The sequence below is a fragment of the Lagopus leucura genome, unplaced genomic scaffold (genome assembly GCF_019238085.1).
Source record: "Lagopus leucura isolate 7727_CA_CO unplaced genomic scaffold, USGS_WTPT01 Super-Scaffold_100015, whole genome shotgun sequence".
Classification (NCBI taxonomy): Eukaryota; Metazoa; Chordata; class Aves; order Galliformes; family Phasianidae; genus Lagopus; species Lagopus leucura.
The window spans coordinates 9101917-9115197 of record NW_024962269.1 but is presented as its reverse complement, the minus strand read 5'-3'; the positions used below and the strand labels follow the sequence as shown (position 1 = coordinate 9115197).

The 13281-nt window shown below is 39.9% G+C and overlaps 1 long non-coding RNA gene across 1 annotated transcript in view; it reads right to left on the bottom strand.

Moving 5' to 3' along the window:
• LOC122182733 overlaps positions 1 to 13281 on the bottom strand; it is a 280673-nt gene that overhangs the window by 266246 nt on the left and 1146 nt on the right. The gene's annotated exons all lie outside the window — the stretch shown is intronic.

Sequence of the window (13281 nt, the reverse complement as noted above, 5' to 3'; positions counted from 1 at the left end):
AGACCTTTCTGAACAAAGCAGCCTGATTGGAGGCTCAGATTCGTAATGAGGATCTAAATTGCAAATGGAAAATCCATTAATTATGTGTACCCCTAGAATGTATTCCTGTGCATTTTCTAACTGTAGCTCTTACAAGACCAGATGCAGGCAAGCATCCTGCAAAATAAATAAAATAATAAAAAAAGAAGAAAAAAAAAAGGAAGGACTCAAAAGGAAGGACTGCAATTTGCAGCGTTAACATTTCTTTCTCATTTGTGTTCCACTGCTCCCCAGGACTGCCAGCAATGCCCAGCTGATCTCATGTGATCTGTATCAAACACTGTCTTCACCTGACACTGTTTTGTCCAAGGGGAGCTCTTCAAATTAATTCCACAGTCTTCACAGAGCTTTGACAACTCTTTTTTGATCCTCTCTGCTGCCTCCTAACACTTCCAGGGATGTTTAAACCCAGCCTGAAATGAATGGAAACTCTTATAACTCTGTCTCTATTGCTATGGCTACTGAATTCCCCTCAGACAATAATTACAGGCAAAATCAGGGCACTACCCAGCCAAAATTAGCACTATTGCAAATATTCCCTTCCCTTATCCATCAATCCCTGTTCAGCTGGGAAGAGCTGGCAGCACCAAGCCTGCTGTGGGCAGCTCCAGCAGTGTCTTGCGCTGTGCCAGGGTGGCTTTGCTTATTGACTGGAATGAAAAAAAATAAGCTTTGCTGCAATAAATCCTGTCTGCACAAATTCTATCTCCATGCTGCAAAACCTTTTAAAATTTCAGGAAAAGATCTCATATTAAAAAAAAAATTGAGGGTATAGCCATATTTCAAATATTCTAAATTAAAATAGCTGTATCAGCCAGATAACCCCAGTACCATCTCAAAATATTTGCCAGTAAATTAGGCTCATCTCTTGCAGGAATGGCATGAAATAGATTTTCCTGTTCTCACTGGGTTCATGATTGGGTTTTGTCTCATTTCAGACCTTCTTGAGGATTCATTAGGTTATGGGCAGGGAGAGCACAGTACTTGAAAGCAAAGAGTTTTCCTGCTAAGGCTAATAGCCACCATTTCCAAAGTTGGGCTAGCCAGATCACAGCAGGTGATTACAGTAAATCCATGGCATGCAGGAGAAGGAGCTGAAGAAGTTCAGTTTAGCTGAATTTCACACCATGTCAGAGTCCTATTTGCAGCTTAGAAAATGAATTTAATAAAGCTTTACTGCTGTAACATGGACTGTCAGCTAGCAGATTCTCTGACACCTGCTGCTCTTTGAATCTGATACCATATTGCAGCATAATGTGGTCTAAAATTAGACTTCACACAACACACCAGGTTTCAATCTTTCAGAAAATAATTCTGCTCAGCACCTTTCATTCCCTAACCGTGTTTTAAGACATGTCCCTTCTCCACTGACTCTCCTGGAATAACACTGGAATATTTAAACAGCATTTTGAATCAGATTTGGAGGAAGAAAAAAAAAAAAAAAAGCAACCTGGAACAGCCTCATTTCCACTTGATTGCAACTCACACCATGAACTGTACACGTGCCAATTTATATAGTTGCTTCCTACCTGCGCCCCCACAGAACAGAGATAGCATAAAGCTGGAAAGCTTTCAGTTTTGGGTGCAGAAAATTATTGTCTGAGAAGGAAAAATATCCGAAGCTTAAATGGCAGTTGAGCGCTGCAATATCTATTCAAAGACTGAGAACCAACCACAGGAAGAAGCCAGTGACAGCTCCTCAAGATAATGTATTTTTTTCTGTATAAATTTCACTAATTACCGAAGAAAAGAATTAACCTGCTCTACTTCTTTCTCTAATCAAGACATATTTTTGTATTCTGAATTAGAATGCAATTAAGTGATTGTTCATTCCTTTTTATAGAGGATTGACTGCAATTAATGCTACTTCTTACACTAAAGAGTAGTTAGATTTTTTTAATAACATGCCTAGCTTTGAAACACCAAATTGGCTCCAAAACCCATCTCTTGACTAAAATCACATAAGAAGCTTCTCTCACAAGACAAATTCCTGTCTTGTCTTCCCCAGCCTATATGCAAACAAAATGTGGAGCTAATGTGCATAGCATGAATAACATTTTGTTCCAAAGAAAGCTATCACTGGATTGTACACTCCAATAGACAATCTGTAACTTTGGAAGAATTTAAAAGGAGGTGTAATTTAAATACATATAAATAAATTACAAGTAGATCCATTAAAATGGATGGAATTTACTGTAGCAGAACAGATACAGTCTGTTCATTGGTGAGGAAGATGTCTGAGATATCCAATAGAATTAGTAGCCGTACTCTCACCTTGGAAATTACAATCAATCTGCCTTTTGTATTGAAATCAACTGCTTTCCAAACTTAGAATGCTACATCGTACTTCAGCTTGCAAATGAGCTAGAGGGAAAAGAGTAAACAGATCACTAACACTAAACTGTAAAAAATATAAATAGCATGCAAATTGAAGCAAATAAGGTGTCTGGTGAGAAAGAGGGGAAAAAAAAGCAACTTCTCTCATTTTAACTGAATGTCCAGAGTATTGTTCTGTATGGAACATCACCAGTAAAATAGAAGCCGACTGACTGCCGTAGTCAATTCCTGAAACCTTCCTTCACCAAACATGTGGAAGGAAGTGGATAACCTTTTCTTACAGCAAATGAGAGAAATTTCACAAGGGCAGGGAAGAGGAGCACTGCAGATTCATGCCTTACAAATCACAGTTGAAGCAGCACTGAAGCCATGTACACAGATTTCAGCTTTCCCCACATTTCCCCAGAACACTGTTGAGTGCTGATTGGCTGATAAACCCAAACAAAAGCCATGAAATCAAAGTTCATACATTCAGATCATTTCCGTGATGTGAAATAAATTTATTTTCTGTACACTGATAGCACATTTTAGTTCAAGAATGTACTAAAAGGAATGGGTTTACACTGAACAAATTGCGATCTCACCCTTCTCACTAAAACATACCTTTCATCGTAATGTTTCTGCATCCACCCAAGAACATGGAGAAATGACTGAAATTGCTTTCTGCATCAATCCAGAATCCCCATAAACTATCAACCTTCTCCTGAAATTTCAATGAGTCTAATTATCTTCAGCATAAACTGAAGACAAAGGAGAACATAAAGCTTCTACACATTTCATTTTGTTTAAACTAGCTTCGCATCTTTTTGAAAACGCAATCAACATATTGAAACAAAGAAACCATCTAATGGGTACATTACAATAACAACTACTGCCATCAATCTACATTTACACTCATTCATCTTGCAAAAAACTGGTGATCTGAACAGAAAGAAATTCCTCAAGTACTCCCAGGTTATTCACCCCATCACGTCTACATGTATATACACGCTCACATCCCATTTTAGAGATAATCATTATGCTCATCAGAAGTATTTTGTCTCATTCTTCATGTTGGGATACCTATCTATATTATTATTTATATCATTGTTTCAAATTAGCACATGTGCTTATTTATAGCTGAATTATTATTATTATTTTTTTTTAAATCCAAGAACTTTTAATTACTGCAACCTTTCTGACTCAGAGGTGTTCTGCTAACACTGAAAACGCTAGTGATGAAACCTTTCAGAAACATCAGTGATCCAGGATCTACTTGTTTGGAAACCTGGATTGCAGCTGTGCCAGAGTTTGTTTCCATTTCTTGCATGAGCTCTTGCTTCTTCTTGTACTTAGATGCACCTCTCTGTAAACCCAGGGTATGACTAAACAGGCTTAAAATGACTTGAGCAGATTCATTGACAAAAAGTTGTATTTGTAAAATACCGAGCATTCACTGTTAAGGGAAAGCACGAATTTTAAAAATAATTGTGTTTTTAAACTACCCTCATGAAGAAAGTATAGCTCGTGAGATAGACGTATAGAAATGTTGCTGTTTGAGACACGTTCAGATCCTGGAGCAGAGAGCCAGGCTCGAGTACTTTGGGTACATGAATTCCTGAGGTCTGGGCAGCAGCTTATTAGCATCGTTTTGTGGCCATCCAAAGTTGAGGAGGGAGTTAGGCATAAATCATTTATCCTTTATTTTAATGTTCTTTCACGAAAACCAGTTATTACATTCTGTTTGATTATGGTGCTGGTTTGCATTTTAATCTGATTTAATCATCTTGAATGCTATAATTAAGAGGAAAGGCATAAAGGGGGTAGATCAGGACAGGCACAGTCTTATCAGATGTTCTTTACTGAACTGAGCCTGGGATCCCAGGCTGAAATTCAGGCACACGCTGAGAAGTAGCCCCAGAATGGTAAGATAGCAACTTTCTTTTGTCTGGTAAATCACTTGACATGCACATGGCCACAGGGAACCCCCTCCAACAGGGGAAAAACAGGTATTCACTCACCTGGGAGGAAATACATCCAAACCCTGACCCCAGTTTAACCCTGTATGCACCATTATCTGCTTAAATACCTGAATTAACAGGAAATGGGCAAACTCCAATTTAATTCACATACAGCGTTTGGATGAGCACAGTTGAACATCTCGACCAGTAGGCAGGAAGAGTCCCTGTTAATTCAAGACACTAAGGGCACACTCATGCAAAAAACGAGATAAGGAAACCAGCTTTAAGTGCAAACTATGCTTAACAGCCATGGACACAGCCAGTGTATGCACTGTTTGAGGCTTACAACACTGTAAGAAACAATTTCAGTTTTCAGTTTTGATGGATATATGGTTCTGTACTGATGTACCATTCCAGAACTAATTAAAATGGAGTCTTATTTCAGAAACAGGACGAAGTCATAGTTATCTAGCTTGAACTAATGAGTGGCAACACAGTTCATGGCAAGAGACTGGAACTAGATAGATTATCTTTGTCATCCTTTCCAACCTAAGCCAATCTATGATGCTATGGTATGACTACTGGCTTCACAGGGACTCTGGCAATACAGCATTATAGGGTAAAGATTTGTTTACAAAAAAAAAAAAAATTGTTTATACTGTAATCATTGCAACCAACACCAATGTGCACACATTTTCAGTATTATAAGGATGCCTCAAACTGATATTTACTTCATTCTCTGCTGGAGAATACACCAGAAGAATACAATCAGATCCACAGAGCGATAAAATACCACAGGTATTCAAGAACCATAGAGCAAAACTGCACAGAAATCATTCATATGCAGGAGCTACAATAACAGTGAGATGTGGCCACCACCTCAGTGATTTGCAATGACTGTTCTCAGCACAGATCCTTGCAAGTTGACCAGATCAGGGCATGCAGAGGAGAATGCAGCCCAAGGATGCACACTGTCTGGAGGAGCAGGGATACAACATTAGAGCAAGTGGGAAAACCTGAACCAGTCATACGCTGCTTTTCTGAGCCAAAACAGAATACAAAGTCCTTTCTTGATTGCAACAGTCAAAACACTGAACCAGAACAAGTAAACAAAGTTGTTAATTTGCTGTTGACTTGATTGTGCAGCCATTGTAAATAGAAGTTAACTGATGCTAATCAGTTGCCTCTTGCTAAGCTATAGAGATTGAGGAATGGATGAAAAATATATAGCTGTTTCATACCTGCCTGAGTAGTGCACAGCCTATGCAAAACTCCTGCCAAACTGTAGTGTACGTCATCTAGGATTTGGCTTTTCTATCTAATTTGAACGTGAATAACAGCAGCTGAAACCACTGGGTGGATGGAAGCTATGATCTATGATCGAGGATGGACAATAGCTCTGTAACGTGCCAGATATTTTTTACTGGATCCTCATGAAGTCTTCCCTAACTTACTGTTGCTAGGTAGCTAATCAAGATGAAGACTAAAAAACATTAAATAATTCTATAGTTCTTAACTATTGGCTAAAATGCCTTTTCAGCAACCTAACTGCCTCATCCATGATTCTTTCCCCTGAGATTCAGTCCATCAAGCTGTAACGCAGCCAAGACTTGGATGTTCTCTGATTTTAGCAGAGGAGGAGAAACACACTTCCTTGCACCCCTTTACCATAAATGATTACCTCAACATCCAGATGGTGAACACAAGACTGCAAGCAAGCATGTCTGAAACAAATTCTCTGTGTGGAAGGGTAGAATAAGCCATATGTTTTCACAAATTAGGGGTGACTCTCTAACGCCTGAGTGATGAAGCAGATCCAGAAGTAAGTTATTCATGATCCTCCTCGATGAGTGAAGAGAAATGTTTTATTCAGTGCCTCATGCTGTGCGCTATATTTATCCCAAATGTATCTTTGTACATTTTAAAATGTTATCTATTAGAGGATGTTGCAACTGCAGCACAGGACTGCATATACTGTCATTTAAAATCCAAGAGCTTTGGGAGGGCTACATGCAGCCTTGATACCACCCAGCTGTGGTTACTTGTCCAGGTGACTCAAAAGCCCAAGACCTTAAAATCCAGCCAACAAGCTGCCTTGGAGAAAGTCTTTTTTACCCATAGACAAGGTGCAAAACCTCCAAAAATCATGCACAACTAACACCTTGCTCTCCCTTTTTTATTTTTTTTTTCATTTTATTTTTTTTTTTTTTGATGTAACAAACTGCCAGATATGACAGTGTGTTTGAGCATTTGGGGTTTTTTGGGGTTTGTTTTTCATTTTTTTTCTTCTTTTTGTAATCACAAACTTCCAGATCTTTGGGTTATGTTTGAACAGTGACATTCTAACATCCCCTTTTTCCTTCGTTTACCTGAAGTCTCCCTGAAAGCTCAGGAAAAATTAGATAAACTGAAATTACTCCTTTAATCTCAGAACTGTGATGGAGAAATTGCAAGCCTCTGATGATAGCAAAGGCTGCTCAGGTGGAGAAGAACACAGGAGTTTTCTGCATGCCCACAGCCTCCAGCACTGCTGCCCTGCTCTGCCTTGAGATGCGGCTGGCAGCCAAAAGGAGACACAGCCAGCAGCAGAGCCATACTTCAAATGGAAAGAGAATAACAGTAAAAACAAAAGCAAAGATCATTCTGACTGAAAATCCATAGCTATCTTTAAACATAATAACTACAATCACATTTATTGACCAAGCTGCAGAGTTAGAGCCCATAGGCAAGATCATCAGCTAAGATGGATTGCTATAGCACCATTAACTTCACCACTTCACCACTCCACCCTTGATCTCACCCCACTGTGTTCCCAAAATGGCCATGGAATACAATTTTTCTCCTTTTATTGTACAAAGTCCCAACCATTCCAAGAAGTACTCTTGCTATACAGCTTACTTCTCACTTATTTTACACCTCACTGTAATTCATTCACCAGCCTTATCTCTATCTGAACATATGCATCAATGCAGTCCGCTCGCATCCTGCTTATGCAATTCTTGGACTAAAGGGACCAGCAGAAAAATTTTGGAGCTATCTCCTGACCTTTTAAAATCACTTGTTACCTTCTGAACCAGAAGGTCTCAAAGCTCAGCTGCTCTGAGTTCTTGCCTGTCTCATGTAATGAGCAGATGTGGCAAAGTAAGGATTTGTAACACTGGAAAAGTTATGATGACAGGTCTTTCTGTGCCAGATTTTTGTTTTTACAGGCTAACACTCAACTGCAGCACTTTTTTTTTTTTTTTTTAATTCAGCTTCTGACAAGAACACATAAAAAGCATATCAAAGGCAACAATAAATCTACTAAAATATTTCTCTTGATTCAAACCAGCCTGCACTTCACAGGACTGTGCAGATCACGTTCAGTTTGAATTTACTTAAATACCAGCACCAACATCTCTAGACCCACAGTGCCCTGCATGTCCCTTCTAGCACCTAAAAATAGCCCCGTGTGCTACTTGGTGAGGGGAATCAAGATGATGATATGGAGGAGTGTTTAATTGGCAGAAGAAGGAGAAAAACCAAACCCACTGCTGAAGACAACGATAAAAGGAAACAGTCCTCTCTGTCCCCTGGGCAGTAAAGCAATTACGAGCGAGAGAGTTGCTCCATGGTTATTATTGCAGGCTGAAGTGGTAGCATTCTCCATGATTATCACAAATGTCTCCACTGGGAGGAGGGAAGTGGGAGGATTTGCCAAGCAGCAAATCCTCGGTTTCCCTGCCTCTATTCCCAACAATTCCTGCTGAACAAAGCTCCATACAAAAGATGGAGCAGCCTTGGGCATTGCCTTGCCTGCTCCCCCAGAGCTGCTGAGCACCTCCAAGGTAGGAGTTGGGTATTCAGTTTCTGATGTTATCTCTTGAACTTTCTGGCTGAAAGCCAGGGAATCTTAGTATCCTCTTACATGTCTTTAAACACTGCCTTTTATCCTTTATGCTTTGATTCAGGCCACTTCAAAAAAAGTTTTATGAAATGAAAAATTCCAAATTATTTCTCCCTAGAAACACCAGAATTCTTCATCTTAGCATCAACATTTCTAAGTGCTGTTACTCAAGCAAAACTTTGCTCAAAATATTTTTTTATAACAAAAATGGGATGAGTGAATTAAAACATGCTGATAACATCTCACTAGACATTTAAAAAAGTGAATAGGAGGTTTTCCATGTAGCTGAAAAAGTACCCAGTGTCACCAATGCCTATCAGATCCCTCTACCAACCAGACTGGTCCATCTCTGTGCAGAATCAGACAATAACTGTGTCTACTTATTAAGCACACGCTTGTGCAATGCTTTGCAGATAGACAAACTTGTTCGAGCCATGTGCCAAACTAAAGATAATCCAAAAAAACAGTAAAGAAGTTTGGCAGGATACTGAGCCCAAAGCAGTGCTCTTTGCCACTTAGGCCACAGAGAAGGTCAGGGCTGGCCCCATGCTAACACTGCTTCACAGCTGCTGCCCAGAGAGACACTGAGCACAGAGAGCTTGCACACGCCTGCTGTGCAAAACCCCAGAAACTTGCTTCTGAATGGCTGCAGTATGATTAGGCTAACAAAAAGGCTCACCAAATTTAAAATACGTCACCATCCCTAGGACTACTTCCTCAAGAAGTGAAGTGTGTTATTAGTGGGGTAGAAGAGGGAAACAGTTTGCATTGTCTGAGCAATACCTGGTTCATTAAGGAAAATCTGCCTACTGGCCTGCTGGTTTAGTGTTTTCCTGGCTAAACCGACATATGGTTCATTATTATTGTGCATTACGATAGCCCCTAAGGAACCCAGCTCTATCAGGACCGCAGTCTGCTAAGCACTTGTACAAACACAGGAAAGGAGCCCCTCCTCTGAAGAGCTCGCTGTCTAAACAGAGACACACAAAGGGCTGCAGTGCTGTGAGAGAGTTTGCAAACATCATCTTACATTCAAGGCTCCTTCCTCCAGTTGGTTTTTCCTCTTCTCTGAGGACGATTTTATTTTTCGAGACACAAAGGAAAGCAGAAAGGAGAATGAGGGACAAAGAAATCTGAGATGAATGGGCAGTGTGAAAACCAGAAACAGGGGCACTAGTGAGAATAAGCTGAGATATGAATAAGTACATGCAATTTTTACATTTCCAAGAGGAAAGGGAGTATTTTTTCATCATATAAGCAATACACGAAGACTAATGAGCTCATTCTTGTGGGAAGAATATCCGATAATATAAGAAAACTTTTACAAAGGTAAGAATAGGGAAATCCAGGGGCTGACTACTAAGAAAGATGACAGCAGCCCAACACTGGAGGTATTCAAAAACACACAGAAGAAACGTTTGTCAGGAATGACCTAGAATGAGGGACTCTGCCCACAGCAGGGGGCTGAAATCACTGACCTTGTAATCCCTCTGCCAGTCCTGTTATTCCAGGAGCATCACCTCTATTGCAGAGTTTTGAGCTAGAATAAATGCTCTGATGATGGCTGTACATGCAAAATAAGCAGGTTTAATCTCAACCAGAAACAGTCAGAAATGAAACCATTTATTTCCCTGTGTTCTCATTTAGTTCTGTATTCATGCTTTCCCAGACACCTAGTTATCTTGAGATGTATGAAATGAAATATGCCCAGAAGTGGAAAAGCAAACTCAGTCTTTTAAACTTCCTGCAGCAATCTAAGCAGCTGCTGAAGCCTGTGTTACATTTCCTAGGAAATGCTAAGAACCCCATGAGTCCACCTTACATCCTGCAAGCATGGAGGGCGGCTCTTCAAGGACTAGACAGGAAGAAAAAGCAGCAAACAGCAGTGCCAGCTGAGGTGAAAGACTTTGCCAATGTCTCAAACAAAGCCGGACACTTCAGGTAGGGCTGGCATCGTCTGAAATCCACTTGATTTGTGAAGGATCTCTTTCTACCTCTTAACTGAGGACAAAGTGAGCACTTAAGATAACCAGAGCTGGGAGCATTCTAGTTTATGACAAGGGGAGCCTCTGAATCGCTTCCTTGTCTTCTAAAGCATCACTCCTGTTCTCTGCTTCTCCAGTACAAGATCTTTTCCTTTATCTAAGGGAAAAGAATAATTATTCCTCATTCACATTCTGAATTATCTGAGGGGGAAAAGGGAAGGAAATCCTACAAATTCCCTTTGCCCTTCTGGTGCTCATTGTGAAGTGGGCACCCCAACTTAAGAAAAACTACAAATCAATATCTATCTACTTTTCCCCACAGTCACGAATAAGTGCATATTTGAGGTCCTATAATGCATTAACTGCGTCATTTGTATTTTGGACTTGTAAAGGATAACCATGTTTCTGCATTGCTACCAACTTTTTTTTTTTTTTTTTTTTCCAGCAGGACAGTCTCACCCCTAAGATCTGCTCATCTGCTTCACCTTTATTTTCCTGCAACAATTTGTTCTGACGAGATGATGTTCCTTCTCTCCTCCTTTGAGACTATTATCCTGAACCAGGGAAAGGCTCACATACTGCATGTTTTATTCTTTAACAGGAGCCTTCCCACAGTCAAGACCAGCCTTCTGCAGAACAAACAGCAGTTAAGAGCTTTCTGTATCTGCTTTCAGCATCATAGATGCTATTGTTAACAGAACAGCACTTGGAAGGAGTGAAGTGCTCCAGACGTGCTTATCTTTATGACCTGCCTCTAGCAGAGAACTCAGCTCATTATTGTTATCTTATTTTTATATTAAAAAAAAATATATTCTTCCATTGTTTGGATCCCTAGAACTCTGCTCTGTTCAGGGTGGCAGATTTCTTGTTAGCTTGTTTCAAATAACCTGAAAAAGACAGCCTACATTCTACTGAATCGAGACAAATTTTAGAATTGCAGAGATCTAATGATTCAGTTGCTTCTGCAGCCTGAAGGAAGCATTCAAAAAGATCCTCTCCAACAAACCCAACTTTCCCCTCTCAATCACCTCCCCATCCCCACTGGAATAATTATCCTCAACAGTTAAAGAGAAATGAAGGGAGGAAAAAAAAAAAAAAAAAAAAGAAAGAAAGAAAACTAGACTCCAAAGCACATAAGCCTGGAACTCTTACTCTGAACATTTTTCCTTCACTGGTTCATCTGCCTGCAGGGAATTCAGTTAGTTACATTGCTAGACTAAAACACCCCTAAGCTGTCCTTGAAATGAATGGCTCCATTCATTTAAGTGGGAGTGTGTTCTGGTTTTATTACCTGACCCCTTATTTCTACCACAGAATCACAGGGCAAGTAAAATAACCTGCTCTCAAAAGTGGTTGTCTGGTTATATCCTCCTATTACTTTATTTTTTGTTATTTTTCTAGGACTAATTCAGTGCAGTAGAAAAGGATAATAACCTCCACTCTCTCGTGAAAGCAGTGTTCAAATATATTCTGAATGATTTAATGTCACTCTGCCCATCGAATTTCTGTCTCAGTAATTAAAAGGAAAATCAATTAATAAACTGAGAGGTTAAAAAAAAAAAAAAAGTATTTTGAAATAACTACTACTAAAATCTCACTATGAGCAACAGCAGTCTTTCCATCATCTTCCATGGACTTCACATCAGATCCAAACCACGGTTGTTTGCTTCAGATGAAATAGAGCTGTTAAATTAAAACCCAAGAAAACCCCAGCAGCACTCGCACAGGTGAGAGGATGAAGAAATGACACCTCAGACACGTCAGTGCATGCATACACCCACGCCTACCCTGCTGCTCAAAGTGATCTCTCCGCATGGGCACCCTCCCAAGCCCAGAGCTCGATGCCTCCCAGCCCACCAGCAGCTCGTGCCAGCTGCCCAGGGCAGGCGAGGGCTGTGCACCCATGGGTGCTGCCCATCACACCGTAGCTCTATGCCCACTGCCAGCCTGTCTGCACATACAGAAACAATCAGCCCTGTACTTCTGACACAATAAGCAAATAGATCTGCCTCATTAACAAGCTCTGTAGCAGATAAATATACCTTGTAGACTAAATCATTATCTAGCCTTTTTTTTTTTTTTTTTTTTTTTTTTTTTTGAGGATCCAGGCAATTATTTTTAAGCCTGCTATGAGGAATAATAGCTGACTTCCCGGGGCTGGCTGTGAACATCCCATAATGCCTGGGGAAAATCCAAGCTGAAATGCTCTGTAGTTTAATGACACATTAGATAGAGAGAAAAATGTATTTGGAAGGAAATACCATTAAAAGAGATAAGAAACAAAATGTTGTACTGTAAAACGCTTGTAAGTGGAAAAAAAAAAATACCTGATTATTCAATTTTCAAAAGATTTCAGTCCTTGTCTGCTTTGTCTATGATCAGTAAAGCAAAGGAAAATATCCTGGTCAGGACAGAGCTGAAGATGACCTTGCAGGACCTTTTTTGTTCTGAGAGCAAACTAAGGAAGGTAAAACAGGTGCTATTGTTAAGAAAGGGATATTCAGCTGTAGAATGATGATGATTCTTCAAGCTGTAGAACTGCAGTCAGAGAAGTCTGCAGCAGCTTCACCTTCTATTAATAGTACAGAAGCATGTTCTGGCATTAAAATAATGAGGAATGCTAATTCCAGATCTCTTTTGATCCCACTTTTTTTTTTTTTTTAGATGACATATCATTCTTTTTTCTTTAGTGTTTCTGATTATTCAGTAGATAATTTTCCATAGTTTCCAGTAAAACCTGTTTAATAACCCGTTTTCACTTAGCATCTCCAAGCAACGCAATTTCTAATTTCTAACATCAATGGTCACTTTTCAAAGATGACAGAGACCTCCCAAAAACACTCCCATTACAAAAGTGCTCATTGGATTTTTGGCCTTGTATGTCACAGCCTGCCTGTTTGTCATGGTTTTATGATTTTTGGTCATCAGTATTCCACACCATAACATCATGTAATGCACTGGGGGTGGGGTTTGATATCTGCCGAATGTTCGTCCGTCGGAGAAGAACTACATTTCCCCAGGAGACTTTGCGGTCAGCAAGGGACGGGCGAACATTCGGCAGATATCAAACCCCACCCCCAGTGCATTACATGAT